The sequence below is a fragment of the Dendrobates tinctorius genome, unplaced genomic scaffold (assembly GCF_039654945.1).
Source record: "Dendrobates tinctorius isolate UK_male_01 unplaced genomic scaffold, ASM3965494v1 ptg000572l, whole genome shotgun sequence".
Lineage (NCBI taxonomy): Eukaryota > Metazoa > Chordata > Amphibia > Anura > Dendrobatidae > Dendrobates > Dendrobates tinctorius.
In genome coordinates, this window is record NW_027362230.1 from 708,802 (window position 1) to 730,084 (window position 21,283).

General features: G+C 43.6%; 1 protein-coding gene across 1 annotated transcript in view; it reads right to left on the reverse strand.

The window, feature by feature from the left end:
* Positions 1 to 21,283, reverse strand: part of DNER (delta/notch like EGF repeat containing) — a 344,793-nt gene that overhangs the window by 203,462 nt on the left and 120,048 nt on the right.

Consider the following 21,283-nt stretch of genomic DNA (forward strand, 5'->3'; position numbering starts at 1 on the left):
CCTAAGTCTTTTTGCTGAGTTTTCAAATCAGAAATTCAAAGTTTCTGATGACAATATCGAATAGGAACACATCTTTTCAGGCACATTTTGCCTGGAAAACCGCTGCAAATAATTAACATGTTTTCATTAGTGCTATCTTGCATTGGGTATGGCCATCTAAGCCAATTTTCATCTTGTCTTCTCAGTCCCGGATTGAACTTCACAACCATTTTTAGTGTGCTGGTCTGTATCGTGCTGTATAGTTCTGTATAGGTTTAAAAAAAAAAAAAAAATGAACTGGTGTACAGACCGGACTGACCAAGGTATTAAACCAGACCAGGAATACTTGGATTTGGCGGAGCTCTCCTCCCATCAGCCATAGGCTATGTTCACACTACGGGTTTTTTCTGATTGTTTTCTGCACTATAAGATGCCAGAAATAGCGGTAATAGTGTTAAAAAAAACAAGAAAACATGTCACTGTACATATTTTTAGGCTTTTCATCATCTTTTTCAGGCTTCCAAAAATGGCAATAAAGTAAAAAAGTAACGTGTCTATTCTTCAGGCGTTTTCCGCTAGGAAGCTACTCTATACTTTACAATTGCAGTGTATGAGAAGGCTAAAAAAACACATTTTTTAAGGGCATTCACTTTAAAAATGGTTATGTTTTATTAATTGATAAATGTATGTCCAAAAAACGCTGTAAATGTAAAAAAATATATATATACATTTATGTTAACAAATTCACAAAAATAATTCAGGATTTAAAAAAGTAGAGAAAATACCAGAGACAAAAAAGTGATTCTTGAAGCGTCTTCTGCTTGAAAAACAGATGTATTTGACAGTGTGTGAATATACCTGAAGGCCTCATATTCATCAGTGTTTGGTGTGTCAGTTCCTACCACCGGTGTTTCATTCTTGATTTTCTTGTATGCAAAGAAAAAAAATTGCGAAGTTCTGGAAAAAATAAACTTGATGTGGAAACACCGGTGTCTCGCTCTAGGTCAATTAAAAGTGTGTCCACAGTTAATGCATCAGATGTTGGCACTGGTGACTTTGAATTCACTTGCATCATTAACTCTCGTACCAAATCAGTGTCGGACATCTGGTTAATAAAAAAGTACATAGTGCAAATACCTGTGATATTTTTGCGGACACAAAGGCCCCCGATACATCAAGAGAAGCGATTTTCTCACCAGTCTTGATTAATTGGCTTGATGGAGCCAGACACTTTAGGGTATGTTTCCACGTTCAGGATTACATCCGGATTTGCTGCAGATTGGACGCTGCGTACAGCCACAGCGTTTAATCCGCAGTGTCCAGATGCTACAGCATAGTGGAGGGGATTTTATGAAATCCCGTCTCCACTATGTGTCCTAATACGTGGGTGACACACCCGAAATTACTGACATGCGGTGAGTCTTTTTAGACCGCAGCATGTCTGTTTACCTTGCGGAGATAATCAGTCTCCGCAAGGTAAATAGCCTACACTATGGATACGCTGCGGCGATTACGGATGTGTTCAATGAGCACATCCAGAATCACCGCGCGTACAGAAGGGGGCGGAGCTGGGTTTCCACTCCGTCCAAAGCGCCAACAATCCGGACCGTGGAGACTCACCATTAGATTCATGAATCTGGAGTGTCTGATGAGTAGCATGTGCCTCTCCAGAAATCTCACTCCAGTCAGGGAGTAGGGAACGAGACAGCTCATCATGAATAAGACAAGCCGTGGTATCATGTCCCCATCCCACCGTAGCTACGGCCATTGCAGAAGAGTTGGGAAAAACTGGTGTAAAAACATTAAAAAGTTGCAATTCTGGTGCCTCTTTTCAGAGAAATTTTCAGTATGCTGTCCCTCTGTTATTCTTCTAGGAAATGTGGAAATAATTCAAAACCTGGTTTATACCATACCACTTGACATAGGATGTTTCCCGGCACACTCCTGACAATGGGGAATGGTAACTTACAATTAGGGTATGAGCACGTGGTGTCTTTTTTCAGAAGGTTCTGCCTGGAACCTGCTTGAGAAAGCTACAAAACAGTTACAAATATAATTAACCCTTGTACTGCAATTTCAAAACAATATTGCTGTGCTCATATTTCATCTTTTACAACTGTTTTTAACCACCTAAGGCTTCGAAAGACGGGAAGTGGCCACTGTTTTATTGGCAAAATGATAAAAACAGACGTGGCAGAGGTGCCGCAAAAACGTCCTGAAGCGTCTTCTGCTTCAATAACAATGTGGATAAGCTGATGTCTATAAGGGTATGTGCAGAAACTTTCTCTCCAAATCCTCCTCAAAAACAAAATTCCACAACAATCTGGAGTTTCCCCTCAGTTTCTGCTCCAAAACCTCAGCAAAAAGAAACAGGGTAAGTGCACGCCATATAATATTCAGATTCCACTTGGAACTTGCTTGAAAAAGCTGCAAAGAATATGACATCAGGGCGAGTGCGGTGAGAAATCGGCGCTCATACTGGCTTCACATAGGTAAAGTGAGTTCATTGTGAACTTCCAGGACCTGTCTGACGGCACCGCAAGCAGGAGAACTCTCTCATGCTTGCGGTGCCGTCAGACAGGGAATACGAGTTCACAGGGAGACACCTAGCACACACTGCTCAGTGTCTCTACTGGATGACATACTGTATGGTCACATCATGCAACCATGCAGCCTGCCATGTAGATATCGTGGAGCTAGACCCGTTGTGGGACAAATGGATTATCATCATCTCTGCGGAAAGGTGAGGAATATTTATTATTATTTATTTATATAGCGCCATTAATTCCATGGTGCTGTACATGAGAAGGGGGTTACATACAAAGTTATAGATATCGTTAACAGTAAACAAATTTACAATGACAGACTGGTACAGAGGGGAGAGGACCCTGTCCTTGCGGACTTACATTCTACGGGATAGTGGGGAAGAGACAGAAGGTCGGATGTGCAGCAGCTCTGGTGGTGATGAGGCGGCAGCCCAGGCGGTGGTGAGGCGGCAGAATGGTCAATGCAGGCGGTAAGCTTTCCTGAAAAGATGGGTTTTCAGGTCCGTTTGAAGGATCCGAGGGCGGTGGATAATCAGACGTGTTGAGGCATGGCATTCCAGAGGATAGGGGATATTCAGGAGAAATCTTGGAGGCGGTTGTGTGAGGAATCAATAAGTGTGGAGGAGAGTAGGAGGTCTTGGGAGGATCGAAGAATACGTGAGGGAAGATATTGGGAGATTAGTTCAGAGATATAGGGAGGGGAAAGAGTTTAGATGGAAAAAAAGTAGGGGCCCCAGGACAGAGCCTAGGGGGACTCCAATTGAGAGGGGGCGGGATGAAGAGGTAGTGTGGGAGTGGGAAACGCTGAATGTGCGGTCAGAAAGGTATGAGGCAATCCAGGACAGGGCAAGGTCTTTGCTGCCAAGGGAAGAAAGAATCTGTAGCAGTAGGCAGTGGTCAACTGTGTCAAAGGCAGAGGACAGGTCAAGAAGGAGGAGGATGGAGAACTGTCTGTTAGCTTTGGCTGTGAGTAAGTCATTAGGAATTTTGGTCAGGGCAGTTTCAGTGGAGTGGTGGGGGTGGAAGCCAGATTGCAGGATGTCAAGGAGGGAGTTAGATGAGAGATGGGAGGAAAGTTGAGCATGGACATGCTGTTCAAGGAGTTTGGAAGCAAACGGGAGCAGTGATATGGGGCGATAGCTGGGCATAGCAGTTGGGTCAAGCTTTGATGTTTTGAGGATGGGTGTAAGGGTACCGTTACACTTAGCGATGCACCAGCGATCCCGACAACAATATGGATCGCTGGTGCATCGCTAAGTGGTCGCTAGTGAGCTGCCACACAGGCAGATCTCACAGCGACATAGCAGGGGTCGGGGGTCGCTACTTACCTGTCAGACGCGGCAATCCTGATGTCCTCCCGCCCGCGTCCACACGTCGCTCGTCGGCGCCACAGGAAGCCCAGCAGGAAGCGCCCGACGAGAAATGATCCAGGACCTTCTCGCGCGACCAGCACTAATCAGCAGGGGAGCCCGTCGGAGGTAAGTATCACATGTAGCGATATCGCTAGCAATATCGCTGCTACGTCACAAAATCAGTGACTTTACAGTGATATTGCTAGCGATATCGCTATGTGTAACGGGGGCTTTATGGTGGCATGTTTGAAGGCAGAGGGGAAGGTACCAGAAGTTAGGGATAGGTTGAAGAGATGGGTTAAGGCTGGAATGATCATGTTAGTGAGGTTGGGGAGCAGGTGGGAAGGGATGGGGTCAAGTGCACAGGTGGTGAGGCGTGATTTGGAAAGGAGATGAGTAAGCTCTCCTTCAGTGATGTCGGAGAGGGAGGTTATTAGGGAAGGGCAGAGGTCTGGTATGTAGAGCGGTTGGGGTGGTGGAACTGTAAAGGTTTGCCTTGTTTGGTCGATCTTGTTTTTGACATAGGTGGCAAAGTCCTCAGCAGAGATGAGGGGATTTGGAGGTGGCAGTGGTGGGCGGAGGAGAGAGTTGAATGTGCTGAACAGTTGTTTTGTGTAGTGGGATAATGAAGATACAAGGTTTGTGAAATAGGTCTGTTTAGCAGAGGTGAGGGCTGATTTAAAAGCAAGTGTAGCTTGTTTGAAAGCAGTGAAGTCGTCTGGCAGGCGTGTTTTCTTCCAATGCCGCTCCGCGACCCTGGATGCTTGTCGAAGTTTTTTGGTGAGGTTGTTGTGCCAGGGTTGTTGTTTTTTTTTAACTCTTTTGCAAACGTCAATGGTGTCGGTGGAATGGGTGAGGTCGTAAGTATGGCTTAATTAAGATTTATTAGGAGTCTATGTCATTCTTTCAAATAAAGGACTTTTTTCTTAGTGTGTGTTTTTATGCAATATGATTATAGGGTTAGTAATGGGGGCGTCTTATTGACTCATCTCCATTACTAACCTCGGGGCTTGATGTCACCTGACAATACAAAGGTGACATCAACCCTCCCCAACCATCACCCTACTTGTCACTGCTACAGGGCAAGTGGGAACAGCGAGGCTAAGTGCCAGAAATGGCACATCTTGGAGATGCGCCTTTTCTGGGGTGGCTGAGAGCTGATGTTTTTAGCCTGGGGAGCCAGTAACCATGGCCCCTTCCTAGGCTATTAATATCAGCCGGCAGCTGTCTGCACAGCCTTTGCTGGTTATAGGGGAATCCTACTCAATTTTTTGTTAGGGTCCCCCATTTTAATAGCCAGTGAAGGCTAAGTATACAGTTGTGAGCTGATATTAATAGCCTGGGAATCTCCATGCCCCCCTGGGAAGCAACATTGGCCCCCAGCTGTTGGATTTCCCTCTGCTGGCTAAGAAAATTATGCGGGAGCCCACGCTATAATTTTTTCAGAAAAATAATCTTTTATTAATTAAATACATGTACACAGTAAGCTGCACACACACTGTACTAATTGTATTTGTCACTGACATCTGTAAATCTACCTACTCTATGTGTATTTACTGTATGTAATCCATCTATTCTATGCTTTCGGCTCCTGCTGTGATTTTACACTACATGGCTGCTGAATTGCTGGCTTTTCTTCTATCTATGTAATATATATAGATATACATATGTGTGTATCACTGACATCTATATATTTACCTATCCAGTGTGTGTGTATATCTATTCTGACCTGTCGCGGTACATTAATTGCCGGCTTTTATTCTATTATATATATATACCGGAAACTTCTTTTTTAAGAGTCTCCTCTGTCCTCCACTCATTTCCTGTAGTAATGGTACCTGTTTGAACGTGTTATCAGTATAAAAGACACCTGTCCACAATCATACTCCAAACTCCACTTTGGTGAATACCAAAGAGCTGTCTTCACCCTAGTGGAGGACTCAGATCCTGCAGTGAAAGGCAAGTCCCCCTGCTTAAACCAGTACATGACCAGGCCTGTCTCAATTTTGCTAGAGAGCATTTGGATTATCCAGAAGAGTATAGGGAGAATGTCATATGGTCTGATGAAATCAAAGTAGAACTGTTTGGTAGAAACAAAACTCGCTGTGTTTGGAGGAGACAGAATGCTGAATTGTATCCAGAGAACACCATACCTACTGTGAAGCATAGGGGTGGCAACATCATGGCTGTTTCTCTGCAAAGAGACCAGGATGACTGATCCGTGTACATGAGAGAATGAATGGGGCCATGTATCGTGAGATTTTGAGTGCAAACCTCCTTCCATCAGAAAGTGCATTGAAGATGAAACGTGGATGGGTGTTTCAGCATAATAATGATCCCAAGCACACTGCCAGGGCAACAAAGGCTTCGTAAGAAGCATATGAAGGTCCTGGAGTGGCCTAGCCAGTCTCCAGATCTCAACCCCATAGAAAACCTTTGGAGGGATTTGAAAGTCCGTGTTGATCAGCGACAGGTACAAAACATCACTGCTCTAGAGGAGATCTGCTTGGAGGAATGGGCCAACATACCACCAACAGTGTGTGCCTACCTTGTGAACACTTACAGAAAACGTTTGACCTCTGTCATTGCCAACAAAGGATATATAACAAAATATTGAGATAAACTTTTGTTAATGACCCAATACTTATTTTACACCATAATTTGAAAAATAAATCTTGCCAAATCAGACAAGGTGAATTTCTGGATTTGTTTTCTCATTTTGACTCTCATAGTTGTGGTCTACCTATGATGTCAATTACAGGCCTCTCTCATCTTTTTAAGTGGGACAACTTGCACAATTGATGTATATGGGATGCTAGGTGTGAAAAATCGGATAGTACCTGCATTACACTCGTGAGACTCTCGGCAGGGAGACTCGGACCCATTTTTCATACGTTTAGTGTGACTCCAGCTTAACTCAGTATGAACACAGCCATATAAAGGCCGGGGTCACACTTGGGAGTGCAATGTGAGAAACTTGCGGGAGTCTCTTACCTCAATATCCGGCACTGCCATCGGCAGTTTGGTCCGGAGCATTCAGCTGCATAGAAAGGCATGCAGCTGCACTGTCTGGTCCCGAGTGCCGGCGGCAGTTCCGGGTATTGAGGCAAGAGACTCGCTTGAGTTTCAGGCATTGCACTCGCAAGTGTGACCCAGACCAAAGCCTTAATGAGGCCAAACATCGAGAGTACGGTAAATTTCATTCTTTACCACGGTTCCTATAGTTATTTCAGCTGATCTATTTTGATATGGGGATCTCCGCTTCTAGGGTCCTTAGATCCTTAGGCCTTCTTTACTCACAGTAATTATTTCAGCTTTTTTAACCGGTTATTAGAAAAGCCACACATTTCAAGCATTTTTCATTGCTTTTTTCAATGTGTTTGCGTGTGTGGTTACATTTGTATCTCGCTTCCTGTTTACAAGCCTATGAGATAAATATCAGATAAACGCTATACCCGGCACAAACTGCATTTTTTATAATAAATAAATAAGAGGCACAAATGCAAAAAATCTGTTGATGTGAACTGTTATAAATTTGCTCTAGACTTTAACTTGTGATGGATAAAAAAAGATTAAAAATGTCAATGAATATGCCCTGAATGCAGGCATGAGGATGCTGCGTGTGAATCCGGCCATATGTCAGTGCAGGATAACGGATTCCCTATCCGCGGCGTACTGTGAGTTACAGGAAGACGCAGTGGAAGTCCATGCTTCAGTGATAAGAAGAAATATGAAAGTAATATACTGAATGATGGGGAGCCACAAGAGAGATTTAACTAAAATGTCCTCCGTTAGAATTATGGAGCTGAAGATAATCCTGGCTGCTGACGTTTAGGACGGACATGAAATATTATGGATGTAAAACTGTCAAGTGTAAACCGCTGCTTATTCCAAGAAGAAAAAAAGGAAAAGAATTAGAGGAGAACCCGGCATAAAACTCCGTCCACCGTCCACGGCGGCTATCTCCACTACAATAGCGATGAGGATAAATGTAGCTGTTGGGATCACACGCTGGGAATAATGAGATATATGTAAAACAGTCATTTGTGGCGTACAATAAACAGAATGCGTGGAGATAGAAGCTGAATATAAAGATGTAGGCGCAGATTTGAGGCTATTCTGGGATCGCTCTGTTTTGCATATTGTTCGCTTTTTTGCATAATTGCTTTTTGTATCTCTTTTTTCGTTGCTGTATGCTGGCAGATGTGAAGTGGGCTAGAATGGCAAAAACATACAATCTCCTAAAAGAGGAACTGTCACTTGCCATAAACATGACGTTTTCTTACCTGGCGTGAATGCCGATGTTCTACTGAATCTGGTATTGTTGATATTTTTTGTTCCAGGCATATGGTCCTCTATTCTGTGACTATCAGTTGCCGTGGCCTGAGGTAGGCATCATTCCGATGGAGAAACGCGTTGCCTATTGCTTTCCATACCATTTACTGTTTGAATATTAATAAATATTCAGGGCCAGATTTAACAAAACTTTTAGGCCAGAAAAGTGGTGTAAAAGCTTCGAATAGTCACTAGTTATTTGCACAACGCAAAGATCCAAAAATGAATTTCAGATTTTTGCTGTTTTCACGCTCCGTTGAAATGGGCAGAGATAGAGAACTGTGGCATGGTGGAGCTGGGTAAGATTTCAAAATAGGAAAATGGTTGCACTAAATCATGTTAAAGCATATCAATGTGAAATACGTGAAACGTGAACAGCAAAATGACTTTGAAATTTAGGAAAACAGCACGAGACGTTTCGCACAAAATTTGGCCAAGTAATGTGAGCCCATCCATCATCGTCAAGGTAATCTCATGAATCTGATGGGTCCCTGACCTCCTTGTCCAGTGAGAACACTTACCTAAATCTAATATCTGCATGCATGGGTGAATGTGGGCACCTGTCTCAGCAAAGCCTACATATATGGGTCGGTCAAACCTAAATGTGACTAGATGTAATTAAAATCACCACATGCTGAAGGGCGGAGTGTTCCGTCAGAAAACCTTGCATATAAGTAACAAGAAAACTGACTGAAACACCAAGAACTAGTCTGAACAAGTGCATACCAAAAAAGCTGGGTAAGAGCCAGGGCAGCACGGGTGCAGGACAGGGCATGGTCAACTCCACTCATTCAACTCATCAAAACTACCATCATTTTGTATGGCAGAAATGTTGCTCAAGTGCCTGACTGGCAAAGCATCTTTGGCACGGCACTCGGAGGCACATGCCACTGAATATCAATATGCACTGAATCCATTAAGTGTCATGTGCCTTTTAATGAATTTGGTGCCTTGCACTCTAGCAAGTGGAGAGAAAACAGCTGCACTCTGGGAAATTTTGATTTTCAATGCAAAAAATTGTATTGAAGACACCACAGGGGAATAGTGCGTTGAGGTCCCTGTGGTGTCTTCAATAAATTTTTTTGCATTGAAAATCAAAATTTCCCAGAGTGCAGCTGTTTTCTCTTCACTGGAAGACCGTCTGGACTAAGTTCCAGGTTCAGCTTGCACCTACCTCATATCCACAGAGTGCACGCCTTGTCTGTATCACCACTTGTACTCTAGAAAAACTGGCATAGCGTGGATGTGGGCTACAATAGTCTTGAGGAATCATCCCCACAGTGTTTCTGACACTTTAGCTGTATGTGTTCTTAATTGGCAGCGCTACCATTATACGTTTTTATTTTTGTTATTCTTTGTTTTTGTTTCATATTAAAGTGCATACACACACACATATATAGATATATATATATATATATATATATATATACACTGTATATATATGTCTTATCCAACTGAGCGGGGTCCTCAAGAAGATGACAACACACAATAGTTTGAATCAAAGTTGAATAAAAATACTAGGTTTACAATTACAATGAAAATGGGGCCATATATGAGGAATACGGAGGCACGGGAACAAAATTACGCCAGTTTAAGGAAAAAACTGGCATTTACACAAGGCAAAATTACATTTCTGGGACGATCTTCTTTTCTAGAGCACCTGTCATGAAATGGACATTTACAAGATCCATCTAATGAACATTGCCAAAAGTGCTCTAAGTGTTACTAACTTACAGAGAATGGATGAAGACCTTGGCTACTCTCATGTACCTAACTAATGACTTCATCAGGAAATGGGTGCACTCTAGGCTATGATCTCTAAAATACCCTTATAATGTTAAATTGGTTGGTATTAAATGCACTATCATTGATAAATGTCCTCTGAATGCACCATCATTGACAATGGGTATTTAATATATCATTTGCCAAACTTCCTAAGGCTAGTTTCACACTTGCTTTTTTTTGCAGCGCGTTTTTCCCGCAAAAAAACGCATTAAAAAAACGCATACAAATGCATACAAACGCTGCGTTTTTTTCCAGCATTTTAATGCGCATGCAGGAAAAAAACGCAGCGTTTTTGCGCGTTTGTATGCGTTTTTTGTGCGTTTGCGTTTTTTTACAGATTTTGGAAAAACCCCACAAAAAAGAAAAAACAACCATTCAACAACACACAAGACCAATGGGACTTCATTGTGGGTGTGGTATGTTAATATATATAGACCCTGTCTACAGTATTCTTCACATTTGCTTGATTCTTCTCGTGACCATGGATCTGCGCTGGAAGAGTTTTCACTTCAACTTGGATTTGGACATCGCGATGGCTCAGGCGTATGCAGTTGCTTGCCATGAACAAAGGAAGAGAGAGAGGCAGCGAAGACGGCGGCGTATGTGGATACATCCGATTGTTGAACTCCGGGAGAGCCGTGGGGCATACCACACCCTCTACAGCGAGCTACAGGCAAACCCGGAGAAATTTACAGATTATATCCGGATGTCCCACGAAAGTTTCTTGGATTTGCTTGCTCGTGTCCAACAATCCATCCGGAGACAGGACACACAGCTCCGTCGTGCGATTCCTCCTGAGGAACGGCTACTGGTGACATTACGGTATGTTTTAAAAACCAAGGGGTGCGGTCTGATGGTTTTTTTTTAAATTTAGTATTCAAAACCTTGGGTAATTAGTTTTCGTGAATGTACTAATATTTTATTTTATAGTTTTTTAAAATAATATACATAAATATTAATTTTACTTCTTTGTCTGTTCACAGATTCCTGGCGACTGGAGAAACCCTATCTTCACTACACTTCCAGTACCGTATTGGAATCTCTACCTTGTCTGGAATTGTTGCTGACACCTGCCGGGCTCTCTGGAATGTTCTTTGCCCAGAATTTATGCCCCTGCCCACCGCTGAAAAGTGGATGGAAATTGCTGACAAATTCTGGACAGTATGCAATTTTCCCAACTGTTTGGGAGCTGTTGATGGTAAACACATACGGATCATCAAACCCCAAAGAACGGGATCTGAGTACTATAATTACAAAAAGTACTTTTCAATAGTACTCATTGCGATTGCGGATGCCGATGTATGTTTGTAGCAGTGGACATTGGAGCATTTGGCCGTGGTAATGACTCACAGGCTTTTAAAAACTCAGACATGGGCCGGAGGTTGTATGGCAACCAATTTAATTTCCCTATGCCACGGCCTCTTCCTCACACCGAAGCTCCGCCACTGCCCTTTGTAATGGTTGGCGATGAGGCTTTTCAAATGTGCGGAAACTTACTGAAACCCTACTCCAGCCGGGACTTGGACCACACCAAAAAAATATTTAATTACAGGCTGACCAGGGCCAGAAGAACTGTCGAGTGTGCTTTTGGGATTCTTGTTTCCAGATGGCGAATTCTGGGCACGGCCATTAATCTTAAACTTGAAACAGTCGATGAGGTGGTGAAGGCCTGTGTGGTTCTACATAACTTTGTGATGGCTAAAGAGCACCCGACCTTTGAACTGGACGATGATGCTCCTAACCCATTGCCTGAATTCACTCAGCACACTCTCAGGTCATCCGTTGAAGTTGGCCAAATGAGGGACCAATTTGCGGCCTACTTTATTTCTGATGTAGGACGGGTGCACTGGCAAGATGAAATGGTGTAATGTTTTTGTTTGTTTATGGTAATAAAAAACCTTATTTGATACCATTACTGAGTGCACTATATTTTTTAAGCTCCAATTTAATAAAAAACTTCCCATGTATAACTGAATTTTTTGATGTTCACACACCTGGGCAGGTAAATACACATATGAGTTAAAATGCAGCATTGCTAGTCTGCGTGAAATATATTGGAACGAGCAAAGCTGCAGGCCATGAATCAGGAAACCATTTTTTTTCAAAAGAAAGTTGTGCAACTAGTTGAAAACAAAGTATGTGATTTTCTCAAAACACAACCCTCAAAACCCAACCCCAATGAAAGTCCATGGGGAATACAAGTCAGCATTGAGTGGATGAATGTAATCTGCTCCATTCCAACTTACAAGTTATTACACTAGGCCTTGGAATGACTATACTAGTCCGTGGTATTTCAAATATGAGTATAGTAGGCCTTGGGCCTACTAGTATAGTCATATGTGAAATACCACGGCCTAGTATAGTCATAACAAGGCCTACTCGATTTTTACCAACTAGGATCTTGTTTCACAAAAAACAAACGGGTGAAACTTGACAAGTTTCAACAGTTTGTTTTTCATGAAACCAGATTCTAGTTGGTAAAACTAGAGTTATTACACTAGGCCTTGGAATGACTATACTAGGCCGTGGTATTTCAAATATGAGTATAGTAGGCCTTGGGGCTAGTAGTATAGTAATATGTGAAATACCACGGCCTAGTATAGTCATACCAAGGCCTACTGTAATAACTCGATTTTTAACAACTAGCATCTTGTTTCACAAAAAACAAACTGGTGAAACTAGAAAGAAACTTATTTTTTAGACAAGTTTCAACAGTTTGTTTTTCATGAAACCAGATTCTAGTTGGTAAAACTAGAGTTATTACACTAGGCCTTGGAATGACTATACTAGTCCATGTTATTTCACATATGACTATACTAGGCCTTGGGTTGGTTTTTAACATGTATTTACCCATCAGTGTGTGTGAGCGGCGCAAACAACATTAATGAAACTTAGTAATGGTGAACCACAAATGTAAATTTATTTTTTAACACAAAAATAAACCTAAAAATTATTTTTTACGGCGTTTGGGGGCAGATGGTTTCAATTTGGGGGTGTGCAGGGAATATGCAACACTTGCAGTTGAAGACGGTGTTTGAGGGGAAGGGGCAACAAAACTTGTGGGGGAAGGTAGTCCAGTTAAGGGAATTAAACTAGGAACACTTGTAGGAGAGGAAATCTGTTCAGGTACATTAGTTGTAATGGCATGTCGCCGTAGGCTTGTGTGCCTGGACCGACTTTGGCCCAATGCCCGCCTTGATTGATTTCGCCTTGAACTAGCGGCAAATATGGAATGTAGGTCCCCCGTCTGCTGGTATGGCTGCTGCTGCTGAGGTGGCGGCTGCTGCTGCTGAGGTGGCGGCTGCTGCTGAGGTGGCTGCTGCTGCTGAGGTGGCGGCTGCTGCTGAGGTGGCTGCTGCTGAGGTGGTTGCTGCTGCTGCTGAGGTGGCGGCTGCTGCTGAGGTGGCTGCTGCTGAGGTGGCTGCTGCTGCTGAGGTGGCTGCTGCTGCTCTTCGTTGTCAGTGCTCGTCCTTGCAGGAGGACTGGTGGCGGCAGTGATGGTCCAGGTTTGCAGAGTGGTGGTGGCAGGGCTACTACATGTTGTTGTAGCGGCAGGGCTGTTCCATGTTTGCCTAGTGGTGGCTGAGCTCCACGCATGCATGGGATTGGCGGTGGTGCTCCAGACAGGAGCAGCGCTTGCCATGGTGGTGTCGGTGAAGTGACCAGCTGCACTCAGACTTGTGGTGGTGTAACGGTGGGTGTCCTGGCTTTGAATAGAGGTGTCCGTGCAGTGGTATGCAGCACAAGTAGGTAGTGAGGTGAAGCGAGTCAATGGTGGCACAGGTGGAAAGGACACCACTGACTGCTGACCGTACCGATTATGCTGCATAGCCTGCAAGAAAGCATTGTTGCAGGCCTGCAGCACATTCAGCTGTTGATCAGGACTAAGGTGTTCCGCCATGCCCTTTTCAATCTTACTAAAAAAATGGTGTGTTGGTCTGTTGAGGTCGGCCTCCAGACGGTCAAGGCGCTGTTCTACAGAATTGAAGCGGTATTCAAAGTGGTTAAAACCACGTTCCATGAGTGCAAAACCGCTTTCAACTCTGTCGGACAGTGACTTGAGGCTGGAATTAAATGTCTCGCTCAAATGCATAAACTCGGGCAAGACATTCCTGTCCAAGGCCCTCTGCCGCTGGCGGGTAGTGCCCGCATAACCAGTGGCAGAGACCTGAGACAGGGGAACACCTGATGGCCCAGCTTCCTGGTCACCAGCTGTGTGTGTGGTTGACCTGCAAGGTGCTTCCTGGCTGTCGGATGGCTGGGACGGGTCAAAGGACGTCCGAGGAAGGACCGCTCCAGGGCCAGGTTGCAGGGTGCTGCTCCAGGTGCTGTGGAAGAAAGGAAAATCATTACTACCATGCCTTTACAAGAAGCATCAGCTGTGGATTAGAAAAACACAGATTAATAAAAATAAAAACCCAAAATGTATAATACTTACGATCTTGTGGCAAGGACCGGTCTTAGGAATTGCAACGCGTAATAGTGACGGTATCTAGTTCTGGTCCTTGACGCAGATCCACTGCGAACCTGGCCCTCAGCACGAACATCACTGTTGAAGCGGTCCTTGATCGAACGCCAACGTGTTCGGACTTTGTCCACTGTTGATAAAAAAAAACAGTGCCGTCAAGGACAACAGTCACTGCGGCACAATGTAGCAATACAATACTCAAAGCAGTCACTGTAGACCCCGATGACACTGTTGGGTTTCCTGCTAGAATACACCTAGCACGAAACCCAACAGTGCCGTCAAGGACAACAGTCACTGCGGCACAATGTAGCAATACAATACTCAAAGCAGTCACTGTAGACCCCGATGACACTGTTGGGTTTCCTGCTAGAATACACCTAGCACGAAACCCAACAGTGCCGTCAAGGACAACAGTCACTGCGGCACAATGTAGCAATACAATACTCAAAGCAGTCACTGTAGACCCCGATGACACTGTTGGGTTTCCTGCTAGAATACGCCTAGCACGAAACCCAACAGTGCCGTCAAGGACAACAGTCACTGCGGCACAATGTAGCAATACAATACTCAAAGCAGTCACTGTAGACCCCGATGACACTGTTGGGTTTCCTGCTAGAATACGCCTAGCACGAAACCCAACAGTGCCGTCAAGGACAACAGTCACTGCGGCACAATGTAGCAATACAATACTCAAAGCAGTCACTGTAGACCCCGATGACACTGTTGGGTTTCCTGCTAGAATACACCTAGCACGAAACCCAACAGTGCCGTCAAGGACAACAGTCACTGCGGCACAATGTAGCAATACAATACTCAAAGCAGTCACTGTAGACCCCGATGACACTGTTGGGTTTCCTGCTAGAATACGCCTAGCACGAAACCCAACAGTGCCGTCAAGGACAACAGTCACTGCGGCACAATACAGAGCAGGGAAATACTCACTAAACGCCTTTTTGGAGGATGCTGTGGCGCTGTCCCAGCCATCCATCAACGCTGCGGCCACCTCATTCCATAGCCGCCGGGTCACCACATTGTCCTTGTACAGCCGGTCACGGCTGTCCCACAACGGCGAACGCTCCTGGACCAGGCTGATGAGCTGCTCATTATCCAGGTAGACGTCTTCATCCCGTTGTGGAACCTAGACAAAACACATTCATTAGAATAATCAAATTTAAATTGAATAAAAAGTTACAAAAAAAGAAACAAAAAAAAGAGTAAAAATAGAAGATAAAAAATAAAGAACATTACAAATCATTTGATACTTACATTCCGTATCACCACCGGGACTTGGCTTCGCTGCTCCTGCTCTTCGCCCTCACTAGTCCCGTCCGCAGATGATGATGACGATGTCTTAAGAAAGTTGAAAAAAACGTAAGAGATTTGGAGAAGCAGCAGATATACTTACCAGATGCACGAAAATAATCACCTCACGGTCTGCTTGCGCCAATTCCTGCCGCGATGGGGAATACTCGGATTCTGAAGACATACTGCATGTAAAAATAATAAAAATCATTAGTACATACATAATTTAAAAGGACAGGCATATAATGTAATATACTCACATTCTTCGCTGATATAATGGGTTCTTGGTTGACTGTCTGCTCTTCAATCTGTCAGTGTAGTAGTGGCAGAGTTTTGGCAGGCACCTCCTTTATATAGACTTTTTTTTTTTGACTTTAGAAGATTCTAACTAGGATAAAAAGTGGACACCACCCAAAAAACGCAGCGCTAAAAAAACGCATACCTGCGCATGCCAGTGCGCACGTATGCGCATCCATAGGCTATAATGGCCATTTTTAGCGCAAAACGTGCGCATACGTGCGCATGCGATTTTTTTCCAGGGCCAAAAAATGCAACATGCTGCGTCTGGAAAATACCAACGCACACCCCAAAAAAACGCAGCGCATGAAAATCGCATACATGCGCTTACAAGCGTGCAGGTATGCGCACCCATGTTAAATATAGGGGAAAAATCGCATGCGCACGTATGCGTTTTTTTCCAGCGCTAAAAAACGCAAATGTGAAACCAGCCTAACAGACATGGCTCCCAAGATGCCATCCAAATAATAGATACTTCTGGGTGGCAGAACAAAGGGGAAGATCTAGGGAAAGTAGTAATACTGAAGAAACATGAGGCTCCATTTAAAAATAATTGAAAGCAGTTAAAAAGAATCTGTCATTAGGATCAACCCTCCAAAGTCTTCTTTGGCATGCAGGTCACAGAAAGTTAATAAGTTAAAATAAATTTTATATCTGTCATCTGCGGTTTTATTCCAGAGAAATCAATATTTTTATGTAAATGGTCTGTTAAGATCTATGGGCAGGACCCAGATCTCCCTGAGAATCCCGAGATTATTATAAATAAAAGGGAGTGATACCAGTGTGAGACATGTAGATCCGGAGAGCAGATTGTCAGTCATTACATGTCTCACGCCTCTTTTTATAATATCAGGGAGGCAGATTTTCAGTGAGATCTATGTCTGGCTTGTAGATCTTAACAGATCATTTACAAATTAAGATTGTATTTCTCTGGAATAAGGTAATATCAAGATAAAATTTTATTCAACTTTTTATGACCTGCTTGCCCATACAGACCGCTCAGGAGGGTTGATTTTATTGACAGTTTCTCTTTAAGCTAAATTTTATATAAAAAGTTTACAATAACTATCATACGGCCAAAATATGATGTACCTTTATAAGGGAATCTATTACAGATAAGTTTTTGGGAAGGTCTGGTTCTTGGATCTTGCCCTTGATGTGGATATCTGGTGTCTGTAGTGGAGAGCCATACATATCAAGCTCGGCACAGATGAGGATAACCAGAGCATGAAAACATCACTTGATCCTCGGAAACATGATTATGCTATCCTTTACAAAATACCAGTGTTACACTAGAGACTCGCACACCTTCTAAGCGCCGCCCCACTCACCGCGTGTTTCACTTGGCTCTGTCCAGTACCTGACCATCTCTCTGAGCTGCCTTGTGCTATCTCCTAGCTCAGATGGTTGTCAGTCATAGTGAGGTTGCGGACGAACCATGCAGGAATTTGTATCCAACCTATCCTGCAGTCATGCGATTTCCCGGCCTATCACCTACCAGCAGGTGATATATCAGAAGAATCCACCCTCTACTCCTCGCCTGAACTTAGATTCTTAGTAGCTTGTCTCCAGCTCCCTTGTGTGGATATTTGTTCTATCTCTCCTAGTATTGATACAGCTTGCTTATTGCTTATTCTGAGCTCTTTGCTTCTGACCTCGGCTACCTTTATTGAACGTATGCTGCTTGCTCTCGGACTGTCTGACCTCGCTTTTCTCTCGCCCACCTGTATCCCGTACCTGAGTCTCTGACCTTCCAGTCAGCTGCTGCAGTCCTGGGGACTGCTCTGGAGTGGTACTTGGTGTTTGCAGGTGGCCCAGCCTATCCTCACCAACAGAGGTTCTAGTGAATACCCGGTAGACACTTACTCACGCTCCTTCAGGGTAACCGTGGTGCAGTGGGTTCATACCCACCAGCGTTACAACCAGTAAGGGCTACAACCATGAATTGATTAAAAAGCATAGCCATATTATCCCTAAATAAAGTCCCACACAATGTGCATATAATACAGCTAGACACTTCTAACACAAAACTATCATACGGTGTTCAGATAATTCTGTCTACATTAAAATGGCCATGTAATGCCCAATAAAGGGCAATCTGCAATCCATCCAATACCACCACAATATATACACATGATTGCCAGACAATGCTCATATAATAGTGCCATGTTGGCTGATGTCCCTGTTACCCTACTAATAATTTCTGTATTGGTATAAGTCATGTATGGCCCCCGACTTTGTAGGTGTCCCTGTTTAAAGAGCAGGTGAAAATCACTATATTTTACCCAAAAGAGTAAGTATGATTTAAGAAAATCTCTGACACAGGGAGATAAAATGCCTCACTACACAGATACAAAAATCCTCAATACTCACATTATATTCCGACTCCACTGGGTTTCGGGGATCATTTGCTGATCAAACACTGGTAACAAAGGCGGAACGCTTTAGATATCACTTTGCATTGTTGACATTCCTTATGTTATAGAGTCTGTAAGGAGGTAATCTACAATGCCAGAATAAAATAACAGCTCCGAGAGGAACATAATAAAAATGTAAATCATAAGACCTAAAAACTTTTACGTCTTTTTTTTCAGTTTTACAACCCGACTCTTTAAAAGCAGAAACTAGTAAATACTTGATGAGTCTGTGACAAGAGAGACGCCTACTGCCTTGAAGGAGAGGTAACCAATTATTCTGCCATTACCAAGGGTGCTCGAGACACAATTTTCCATGCTCCTTCCTAGAAACCAGACAAGATTTCTCTACCCATTCTTTAATTTGGACATTTGAGCCAGGAGTGAACACTATAATTCTGAATATTGCTGGGTCGTAATGGAAAAATGTCATCCTGTTCAATAAAAAGGGTATTATAAGCAGCAACGGTATCTACAAAATCAACACCAGGCCTGTGTTAGATAATTCAGGCCTGGTTTACCTTAAAAGCAATGCAAGTGCCTAATGCCCCAAGAGAAAAGGAGGCCTGAATATTGTCAGCCATTGTTTTTTGTGGATTAAATCATTCATTTTATTAACTGCATAAAATAAAATTTTTATGCAGTTTGTTACGTATTTTGCACCAAATTCTTGTGTCCCCAGAGATCAGCCATACCCCTCTCTTTCTCATACAAGGAAAGGCTATGTTCACACTAGGCGTCTTTTCAGCGTGCTTTTTTTAATGCATTTTTTAATGCAAATTCTTAGCTGCTTTTTACCGTACCAGCAAAGTCTATGAGATTTCAGAAATCTCATGCTCACAGCTTATTTTTTTTTGTCCTCACTATTTTGTGGTTTGCATGTGGGTCGCTGTTATGATTGAGTCACCGTAGGAGGCAAAAACAGAAATGCTAGCTAGTCCTAAAAACCAGAGAAGTTGGCAACTATCAGATTGCAGACCCCTGAACCTATCAACACAACTAGCAGTAGCCGTGGGGGGTTCCTACGATGACCTAGACCCCTCGATCACAGCCGGAGAGATACATAGGCCTAAAGAAGGAAAGGGGAAATCTAACTGCCCCAGAGCAGACCCCCAAGCAATAGGCAGCCCCCCACATATAATGACGGTGAAGCAAGATGAAAACACTTACACAGACAGAAAGACAGGCTGAGCAAAGACGGGGCCCAAAAACTACCTAGATAGGAACGGATAGGAAGGCTGCTGTCTGCAATCTGCCAAAACCCTAACAGAGACAAAAGCCAACAAGCTGATATAAAAATGGCCCTGAAGCAACTAAGCTTCAAAAACTAAATCAGCACTCAGGTACATTCAGAAGACAGAGCTCTAGGAACACTGCACACTCCAGCAGGGAGTGGCAGAATCCAAAAAGCAAGAAAAACAAAAACAAATCTTAGATGCAAAAAGGCAAAACAGAAAACTTAGCTTTAGGAGAGCAGGAATTAGACTGGTGTCCAAGAGTCCACAGAGAAATCACCCGCAGGGCAGAAAGGGCGTAGGCTCCCTTAAATCCAGTCAGTGACTCCACTCAGCCAATCGTCTTCATTAGTCCCAGGTGCCTGATAATCAGGCTCACTACCTTCCTTCACTAGAATAGGGAGTTCACCAGGCCTCAGTGACGGAGGGGAAAATGAACTCACAACAGTACCCCCCCCCTTGAGGAGGGGTCACCGAACCCCCAACAACGCTACCAGGGCGATCAGGGTGAGCCCGATGAAAGGCACGCACCAATCTTTTGGCATGAATATCAGAGGCAGAGACCCAGGAATTATCCTCCTGACCATAACCCTTCCACTTATCCAAATACTGGAGTCTCCGTCTAGCCAGACGGGAATCCAGAATTTTCTCTACCTCATATTCCAGGTTACCTTCAACCAATACAGGGTCCGGAGATGCCACCTCAGGCACAACTGGCTCAACAAACCTCTTCAACAAGGACTTATGGAACACATTATGGATCTTAAATGTGACAGGAAGAGCCAAACGAAAAGAGACCGGATTAATAATCTCCAAAATCTTGTAAGGTCCAATAAATCTAGGCTTAAACTTAGGAGAAGCCACCTTCATAGCAATATTTTTTGATGATAACCACACCATATCACCAATCTTAAACTGGGGACCAATGGTCCTATGTCGATTGGAAAACTGCTGGGCCTTTTACTGGGAGAGAGATAACTTATCCACCACTTGGTCCCAGATCTGGTGCATTCTCTCCACCACAGTGTCAACACCTGGGCAGGCAGAAGGCTCCACCTGCCCTAAAGAAAATCGAGGGTGAAAACCAAAGTTACAAAAAAAAGGTGACATCAAAGTGGCAGAACTAGCTCTATTATTTAAAGCAAATTCGGCCAAGGGCAAAAATGAAACCCAATCATCCTGATCAGCGGAAATAAAACATCTCAAATACGACTCCAAGGTCTGGTTTGTTCTCTCTGTCTGCCCATTGGTCTGAGGGTGAAAAGCAGAGGAGAAGGACAACTGAATTCCCAACTTGGAACAGAACGTCCTCCAAAATTTAGACACAAATTGAACTCCTCTGTCAGATACAATGTTCTCGGGAATTCCGTGCAAGCGAACCACCTGTTGCAAAAACAGAGGCACCAACTCAGAGGAAGATGGCAACTTAGGGAGTGGTACAAGATGAACCATCTTAGAGAACCTATCACAAATCACCCAAATAACAGTCATTCTTTGAGAGACCGGCATATCAGAAATGAAATCTATTGAAATATAGGTCCATGGCCTCCTGGGGACCGGCAAAGGCATC